Source organism: Mirounga angustirostris, unplaced genomic scaffold (assembly GCF_029215605.1).
Source record: "Mirounga angustirostris isolate CCGP_5_RB_7025 unplaced genomic scaffold, mMirAng1.0.hap1 SCAF_8, whole genome shotgun sequence".
Lineage (NCBI taxonomy): Eukaryota > Metazoa > Chordata > Mammalia > Carnivora > Phocidae > Mirounga > Mirounga angustirostris.
Window position 1 is genome coordinate 74596838 of NW_026991716.1, and position 10060 is coordinate 74606897.

Here is a 10060-nt window from a genome sequence, read left to right on the forward strand (position 1 = left end):
TCTAAGTGATCTTCTCTTAAATAAGTAACAATTGGTATGTCTTTGCCACTGGCATTTTATGACTAGACTCAGCTCCGGCTCGGATGGACGTGATGACATGTAAGTGGTAAGAAGCAGTGGTTTATGTGCATCCTAATGCATTCCTGGAGACTAAAAGTCAATAACTACTTGACATTCAGAACGCGTCCTCAGGCCAGCGAGCCCAATTCTTCAGCCTTAGTTTGTTCAGGCTGCCATAACAAAATACTTGACTGGGCTTAAACAACAGAAATTTATTTTCTCCCAGTTCTGGAAGCTGGAAGTCCGAGATCGGGGTGCCAGCCTGGGTTCTGGTGAGAATCTTTCTCCTGGCTTGTAGACAAGCCGGTGTCCTCACATGGCAGAGAGAAGGAGCGGGTTCTGGCATCTCTGCCTAAAGGGGCACTAAACCCATCACAAGGGCCCCACCCTGATGACCTCGTCTAAACCTAATCACCGCCCCCAAAGCCCCATCTCCAAACACCATGACACTGAGGGTTAGGGCTTAACCATTCATGGGGATGGTGGGAGGGACACCATTCAGCCCACAACAACTTCATAATACCTCTTCTGAGTGAACAATGGAATAGTTAGGCAGAAGCTAAGCTTTGTGGCATCTGAGAAAATCCCCCAAACTATAGTGCTTGGTTCTTCACATAAGCCGCAATGCACTCTCTAGTTTGAGGATTCTATTAGGGAAATTTACATTTCAGAATAATTTTTGCAGTTTTTTGACAATTCCACCTGAAGACTAGCCCCAGAAACAAAAACAGGGAGCAGTAAATTTTCCCTGGCCCTTTTTCCTGGTGAAGTGGTCTCCTTGCATATCTGCATCCACAACTGAGTCTCCACAAAGGCACTCCTTTGCCCCATTACTGGATTGGACACGTTGAAGGGAAAAGGAGTTGTCATTTACTGTTCATTTTTAATTCTTCTCAGTTTCTGTACGGCCGTGCTTCAGTGATTGGGTTTAACCTACAGGGGATTTCAGGAATAAAAGACTATTTGGGTTTTTTTTTTTAGATTGCATTTATTTATTTATTTATTTGTTTATTTATTTATTTATTTGCCAGACACAGAGAGAGAGAGAGAGAGAGTGCACAAGCAGGGGGGTAGCAAACAGAGGGAGAAGCAGATTCCCCGCTGAGCAAGAAGCCTGATGCGGGACTCGATCCCGGGACCCTTGGATCATGACCTGAGCTGAAGGCAGATGCTTAACCAACTGAGCCACCCAGCAATGCCTAAAATATTGTTCTTTCGAAGACCTATTCTTTCCTTGCCTGGCTTTTGTGTTTGGGTTTTGTTATATTTTTCCTAAAAACCAGTATGTCTCCACTTCCCACCCAAAACCTATCTCCTTCATGAAACTTATTTCATTCTACTCTGAATTTTTCCTTTCTCTGGCTCTTAAAACATGTGTTATGTGGGTTGCACAATTACTTTCTCAAAAGTTTTTGAAAGTAGTCAGGACATTCAATAAATATTTGACTGATTCATTGACATTCTTTTTTTTTTTTTTAAGATTTTATTTATTTATTTGAGACAGAGAGAATGAGAGAGAGCACATGAGAGGGGGGAGGGTCAGAGGGAGAAGCAGACTCCCCGCCGAGCAGGGAGCCCAATGCGGGACTCGATCCCGGGACTCCAGGATCATGACCTGAGCCGAAGGCAGTCGCTCAACCGACTGAGCCACCCAGGCGCCCCCATTGACATTCTTTATAAAGAGCTCTAGTCCATTAATTACATACCCACGGTGTACAGTTTTTAAAAAGAGAGAGGGAGCAGGGGAGAAAGCAAGTTGTGTGCAGTTGGGCTTCTTCCTTGGAGCCGGTTTATTGTTTCTGCCACCAAAGCATCTCATCTGACCCCTAGGGCCCCCTGGAGGAAGACAGGACACCAGACACACCCACTCTTGGATACCCAAATTTCTAGGATCTGGAGAGCCTATTAACATCCCTCCCCTAATCCAGAGTTTTGTTTGAAGAGATGCAGACCTCTTTCCAGGGGACCTGTCACTAACACCTGACTACTGTTTACTTTCCAATGTTGTCTTCCTCTCCCAGTGCAGGATGACGTTCCTATGGGGGTTTGGTTTTGTTTTGTTGTTTTGTTTCCATTGTTCTCACGTAGGAACAAAGGGAGGTTGGGGCAGAGTGGAACTCACTTATCAAGGATTCTTTCCAATCTTTCCGCTTTATCCTTGGTCCTGGAAATTTGAACCGAAAAAGCAAGCAAGCAAACAAAAACCAGAAGTTGCTGCCTCAACTCTCTGGTTCAGTTGTCCTTGGGGCAATGATGGCCTACCATCCAGTAGTGTGTTATTGGGAAAGAGTTAGGGGAACCAAAAAAAAAAAAATAGAAGAGGACCACATCCATTCATATTTTGAAACATCATCTAGTTGCAGATTATGGTAATTTGGTTCAATGTCAGTGGTACTGCAGTAAGTATCAAAGAACTTATTAAAATGATACTTCTGTAGGGCGCCTGGGTGGCTCAGATGGTTAAGCGTCTGCCTTCAGCTCAGGTCATCATCTCCAAGTCCTGGGATTGAGCTCCACTTGGGGCTCCCAGCTCTGCGGGGAGTCTGTTTCTCCCTCTCCCTCTGCCTTTCCCTCTGCTTGGGCTCTCTCTGTCTCTCTCTCTCTCAAATGGATAAATAAATAAAACAAAATGATACTTCTGGGAAACAAGATTTTGTAATAAATTTAAACACTATTTTTAAATGAATCATAAAATTAAATTTATCCTGGATTTCTTCATGTTTCCCCGAGTCTTTGCTCAGGCAACAACTTAACACTATCAACAACCTTTCTCCTATGAAAGTCCAAGTGCAATTTATATCTATAAAGTGGAATTTTGATCTTTGATTGCTGTGAAAGCAGTGAGTTGCTTTCAGCAAAGGTGACAGTTTGCCCCTAATCAAGTAAGAGAATAGCTGTGTAAGGAGCTGTTATCTTGGTGTGAAAAAATGGAGACTGTGCATCTCTGACAAGGAATGTATTTGTAAGTTGTTGATCTAGGGGGAGATTTAGAGGAGGAAGTTAATATTTTCTTGCTAAAATCTCTATCACCATGAACTGTGAACTAATTGTAAATAATGCAAAGGCTTGTATGAGTGAAAATTATCTGTATACAAAGAGCTGTAGGAAAGTAAATTTAGCTGCTGAAGATATATGTTATAAAGGCTTTTTATTAAAAAGTGGTTAATATTACATTCTTCTCCCAATATTTTCTACAGTCTTATTACCACTAGTCAACTATTTACAAGAGAAATTTATTGCATTCGTTGTATTCTTATTAATCTTTTTAAAAATAAATATTATAGGGGCGCCTGGGTGGCTCAGTCATTAAGCATCTGCCTTCAGCTCAGGTCATGATCCCAGGGTGGGATCGAGTCCCGTATGGGGCTCCCTGCTCCGCGGGAAGCCTGCTTCTCCCTCTCGCCTTCCCCCTGCTTGTGTTCCCTCTCTCGCTGTGTCTCTCTCTGTCAAATAAATAAAATCTTTAATAAATAAATAAATGAATAAATATTATATTGTTTTTCATTTCATCATTTCACAGCCATTGTTTTTCCACTAAGCAATGATTTTTACCATATGGCTGAAATCAATAGACAATTCACAAGTAATATACATAGGTTTATCATCAATCAAAAACCCCAAGGACCTAACATAGTACTTAGTAAATTGAGTCTGAATTCATCCTTGCTATTATTGTCTCTTGTGAAAGCTTTTTTAAAGGTCCTGGTTTGTTTTATTGAGAAAATAATGCAATTCTCAATACTAATTGACAAAAATTTGAGGAAATATAATTCAGAAAAAAATTATTTACTTCACATAGCTGGAATGTGAAAATTTGGAAACTTTGTCTTCCATACTCGCTCTGCCTCTGGTAATACAGCACAACAAGGTGTTTTGAGACTACTTTGATTTTCTGCAATTTTTGTATAGAAAGCCTTCACTTAAAAAAAGGGTTGGAGATAGAGTGTTTGCTTTCCAGGAAGGCAAAACCAAACTCCTCTCTTAGGAAAAGCTATATGAAACCATGAACTTCTTTGGGTTATTTGCTTACACCACCTGCCCACAAGTCAAGACACTAAAATGAGAGAAACTAAAAACGTAAAGGGCCAGGGCACCTGGTTGGCTCACTTTGAACAGCATGTGACTCTTGATCTCAGGGATGTGAGTTCAAGCCCCATGTTGGGTGTGGAGCCTACAAGAAAGAAAGAAAGAAAAGAAAGAAAGAAAGAAAGAAAGAAAGAAAGAAAGAAAGAAAGAAAGAAAGAAAGAAAGAAAGAAAGAGAAAGAAGAAAGAAAGAAAGAAAGAAAGAAAGAAAGAAAGAAAGAAAGAAAGAAAGAAAGAAAGAAAGAAAGAAAGAAAGAAAAGGAAAGAAAGAAAAGGAAAGAGAAAAGAAAAGAAAAGAAAAACTTAAGGATCAAATTATTGAAGTGATTGTAGCACCTAAATTAGAATATGATATTGAGAGTAGAATGGGAAATACATAATTAAAATTAAAGAAATTTGAAAATGTGGCTGTGGGTGGGTACACATATCAAAAGAATCTAACTAGCACTTAGAGGTCCTGGTAAAGAAAACCGGAAAACTCCAGATACAGAAAATATGGAGATAATAGAAATCAACTGTTTCTACGCCAGGACCTCAAACTTTTCATACATCATTTTCCATGTCTGCAGAGTGTCTGGGAATTCCTGCTTCCTGTGTATAGTATAATCCTCCTTAGTATGGTACCTAGTCCCTTATCATAGCCCATCATAGTCCAATCTGCACTACTTTGGGTTCTGGAACCCACCCGCAGGTTTCTCCCACCTGCCAGGAAGAATTTCATGGTTGAGTGTTTACCAATGAATAATTTCTCACTTATATTAACATGGCAGGGCAGTAACATGTGTATAAACACTCTCTCTCAATTTAAAGAACTTACTGTAATGATTTTTACACATCATCCTCATGAAATTGAACTCGGCGTTACTTGGAATGGCAGTATGCATGTATGTGAACACAAAAGTTATAAAGGAAACTTGCCAGGGCATGTGTCGATAGTAGAGAGAAAGAAAAGAAAGGAAGGGAGTAAGCACTTTGGACAGAATTAAATTTAACAATTAACTATATGGACACCTGGGTGGCTCAGTTGGTTAAGCGTCTGCCTTTGGCTCAGGTCATGATCCCAGCGTCCTGGGATCAAGCCCCGCATGGGGCTCCCTTCTCGGTGGGGAGCCTACTTCTACCTTTTCCTCTGCTGCTCCCCCTTGCTTATGCTTGCACTCCCCCCCCCCCGTCAAATAAATAAATAAATAAAATCTTTTTAACACCTTAAAAAGACACAACAATTAACTATAAATCTCTGCAAGATACGGGGAATTTTGTAAAATAACCATAAACTCTCTGGGCTCACAAATCATTCTATAGTCATTCTGACCTGTCCATAAAAGCTGTCAGAGAGCTAGCCTTCCCCTTCTCCTGCCTTTTGGCTTAGAAATTAGAATCAAAGGTATTTTGTTGAAAAGGACCAACAAACCAAAAGGGGATAAGGACCATTAGAAATTTGCAGTTCGGAGAAAAGTCAGAGCCAGAAACTTCTTGACTTCTCTATGGCTAATATTATCTCTGGCTATATAGCAACCCATAAAATGTTAGAAGCAAAATTAGGGTAACAGTTATCCCTTCAAGCTTTAGTTAGTATTCCTTTAGAATAGGGTGGTTTTTGGAAACTTAAATGCTTGCAACTGAAAACAGCTTTTATGAATAAGAATAAGGTAGATACTTACCAGATCAATACCTTGTTTTCAAGGGGCCAGGTTCTCCTTCCATGTAACTATGGAAATCAGATTACACAGGAAGGCAATCTTCTCCAGAGGGAGCTGGTTACAGGTGAACTTTCTGATACTGCCAATGAAATTAAAATTCTAGATCCAGCTATGTTCATTAAGTCCAACACACTCTAACAGGCATATACTCATTTTAGTAAATTTTATTCTGGTAAAGGGAAACAAAGCACAAATAATATGATTGAAAGACTTACTTGTCTTCTAAGTATATGCTACTGAACAAATATGGAAACACTCTCTGCATCAAAATCCCTATTTAACATGGCATCTTTTAACTACCTCCAGCAGAAACACATTAGCAATTGATTTGGATAAATCATTATCTGAGCCAAATTACTATCATCTACCCGAAGTATGTCTATTTTCAAGTTTCAAGTTTTCCTCCTCATTATATTAAAATTGACCAGTTTAAATACTATCTTCCTTTGATGACCCTAGCACTTGTGACTGCTATAATAAAATTATCACAAACTTGGTGGCTGAAAACAATGCCAGTTTGTTATCTGATAGCTCTGGAGGTCAGAAGTCCTAAATGGGTCTTCCTGGACTAAAATCAAGGTTTGGACAGGTCTGCACTCCTTCTGGAGGCTCTAGGACAGAATGCCCTTTCTGGCCTTTTCCAGTTTCGAGAAGTCGCTGCATTCCTTGGTTTCCATCTTCAAAGCCGGCAATGGTTAGTCAAGCTCTTCTCACATCAAATCATTCTGACCTCTTCTGCCTTGAATTCTTGCACATTTAAAGGACACTTGTGATGACATTAGGTCCCCTCAGAATAATCACCTATCTTAAAGTCAGATTAGCGACTGTAATTCCATCTGCAACCATAATCGTCCCTGGCCTTGTAAGCTAACATATTCACAGGTTCTGGGGATTAGAGCATGGACATCTGTAGGTAAGAAGGCATCATTCTGACCACCACTGTATCCTAATGTTTATTGTAATTTATCACATCCTCAAAGACTCATTTTTGGACTAAGACATATTTCAACTTTTAAAAGATCTTTATAGGTCATGCTCTGTTACAGGTTGGATTGTGTCCCCCAGAAATTATGTCAAAGTCCTGACCTCTGTTACCTGTGACTGTGACCTTACTTGGAAATAGGGTTTGTGCGGATGTAATCGAGTTAGGATGAAGTCATCAGGGTGGGCTCTACTCCAGTATGACTGGTATCCTGAAAAAAAGTGAAAATGCCTTGTGACACATAGATACATAGACGAACCACCACAGAGACACATGGGGAGGATGCCATGTGATGGCAGAGGTAGAGACTGGAATTGCAAACCACGCAACGTCAAGGACTTACAGCCACCACCACCAGAAGCTAGGAAGAGGCAAAGAAGGATTCTCCCTCACAGGGTTCAGAGTGAACATAGCACTGCCAGCATCTTAATTTTGAAACTCTAGCCTCCCGACCTACGAGACAATAAATTTCTGTTCTTTTAGGCCATGCAGCTTGTGCTATTAAAGCACTTCTGTCTTACAGCAAGCCTGAGAAACCAATGCATACTCCCTGTTCTTATCACCCCCATTAACTCTGTATGGATACTTTCTAGTCTATCAGCATCTTTCTTCTAATGGGCTCCAAAGTACACAAAGCTTTACCCAAAATGGAGTTTTACCAAAGAAGAGTTGAGATGACTTCTTTCATTTCTTCAAAGTTCCCTGATTTAGACATGTTCAAGTATTTCCTTCATTTTGTGGCAAAATTTTCCATTGCATTGTGAAGTCCCCAGTCAAACCTGTATTGTTCACTGCATATTAAGTAAATTATCAGTTTAACTTCACTTTTAATATCAGCACTGTTTCTAGCAACCTCACAATAGAAATTTTCAGCTCTTTCCGTAACAACTTATTGAAGGGGTCTATGCAACGATGAGAAAATACAAAAATGATAAAACACTACTCAGGCTCTAATGACCAGATTTTTTGATACATTAAATATCTTTGGAGCATCTGACCCTGAGGAGACATTCTCTGAGAACTGCCCAGCCACACAGGGTGGGCCCTGGCAACCAGGTTTTTCTGAGATGACCTGACCTGCTGCTGTGACTGACCGACTGACTTAAAATGAGCACTGACCTGATTCTCTTTCACCGAAATTTGGAAGTGGGATGTAAGGCTATTTGATCTGTGTGTGGAAGCAAGTGGATGGAAATAACAAGGGCTGAATGGAGAGATGTGTTGCTCCTGGGTATAAGGAGAAGTTGAGAAAGTCAAAGTGCAGAGGCAGAAAACGAAGCCCCTAGGTCCCCAAATCAAGAGCGTTTGAGAGAGTGCCTTCCACGGTCCCTGGGCGCTTTCCAGTTCCTGGCTAGCCCACACTTGTGAGTTAATAATTTCCTTCCTTTTTACTTAACTTACTATGAAGAGTGTAGGTCATCTGTAACTAAGAGAACATTGACTAAGACAGGGGAAATCACGTAAATAGCTAGAAGACAAACTAGAAAGTAAGAAACATCTCAGATAAACAATATGTGTACAGAGAACAGTTCAGCATATATGACTAAAGAGAGTTCTAGCAGGTCGATAAGTGGGATTCTGAGCTAGAAAGGTAGGTTAGACCTGAGCCGTTTGGCTGACATGGCACCATTGACAGTTTGGAGAAGCAAAGTGACATGATAGTTAACTGTTAACATTTATCGAGTGCTAATTATGTGCCAGGGATAAGAATGTCATGTGCACATTTCCATTCAGTTGCAACAAGTATAGGTTGTGGGAATAATTAAAATCCACGATACAAATAAGGAAAGAAGGAATGAGGGCGCCTGGGTGGCTCAGTCGTTGGGTGTCTGCCTTTGGCTCAGGTCATCATCCCAGGGTCCTGGGATCGAGCCCCGCATCAGGCTCCCTGCTTGGGGGGAAGCCTGCTTCTTTCTCTCCCACTCCCCCTGCTTGTGTTCCTTCTCTTGCTGTCTCTCTCTCTCTGTCAAATAAATAAAATCTTTAAAAAAAAAAAAGAAAGAAGGAAGGAATGAGAGATAAAGTGGCTTAACCAATCCCCCACACTTAGCTCACTCCAGATTTGGGGTTCAACTCTTTTAGATTGTCTCATCTCAAAATCAGAGTTGTACTTTAGAAGGACAGCTCTAGCTGGAAATCCTCAGCACAAAACAGAAGAAGAAGCAGATGATAAAAAGACAAATTAAGAAAACTTACCCTAGGAGAGATTTAGGAGAGCCACTGGGAATGACATTGGGAATGGAGAAGAAAAAGGATACAATGATTTCTTTGGCACATCTGAACAGCTTATGGCAACAAGGAAAAGGTAGGAAAAAGTCAAAGCTGAACTCAAAGTTTGGAACCTAAAGCTTGGAAGGATAGTAATGCCCCAAACAGAAAGAGGAAAGCAAGAGCCTGGGTGAGAGCAAAGGTGGGAGGGGACCTTGATGAGTTCATCCAAGGATTGAGATGCCAACCAAACATCTAGGTGGAGCTGCCCTACAAGCAGGTGGATGTGTGAAGCTAAAGCTCAGGGGAAAGTTCAGATAGGAGATATTGATTTGGGGAGTTATCTTCATAAAAATAAAAGTTGAAGCCATGAACATAGTTGAGATTGCCAAAGGAAAGGATATAATGAAAAGGTTGATAGCAGAATACTCAAAGAAAATAAAGGCAAATATTTATATAATCTTGAAAAGAAAAGAAAGGATTGATAACAGGAACTTAAAAAAACATTTAGCAACCTGAAGAGTTTCTAGTGAGATCAGAGATCTAATATAGTGGAATTACATTATATCACTGGAGGCAAGAAAAAAGAAAATAATTGGCAACTCAGTATCTTGAGCAACGAAGATGCAATTTCAGATCTTAAGGACCTTAGAAGATACATCCCCAAACTAGAAACTTAATAGTGCAAATGTGGCTCTTTCTGGGCTTGGTCCTAGTTTGTGGCAACATAGCTAAACACACCAAGGTCAGAATCGTCAGCAAATAGAGGACCCATTATGGTGCCTCCCTCCAGAAAATGGCTCGGAAAATTGAAATAAGCCAGCATGCCAAGTACACTTTTTCCTTCGGTGGCAGTGAAGTGAAGAGACCAGCTGTGGGGATCTGGTACTGTGGTTCCTGCAAAAAACAGTAGCCAGTGGTCCCTAGACCCCTAACACCACTTCTGCCATCACGGTAATGTCTGCCATCAGAAGATTGAATGAATTGAGAGACCGACAGAAGCTCCACCATTTGAAACCATGCTAA

The 10060-nt window shown here is 40.7% G+C and overlaps 1 pseudogene; it reads left to right on the forward strand.

The window, feature by feature from the left end:
* Window positions 1–9722: 9722 nt before the first annotated feature.
* Window positions 9723–10060, forward strand: LOC135365468 (large ribosomal subunit protein eL43-like; annotated as a pseudogene).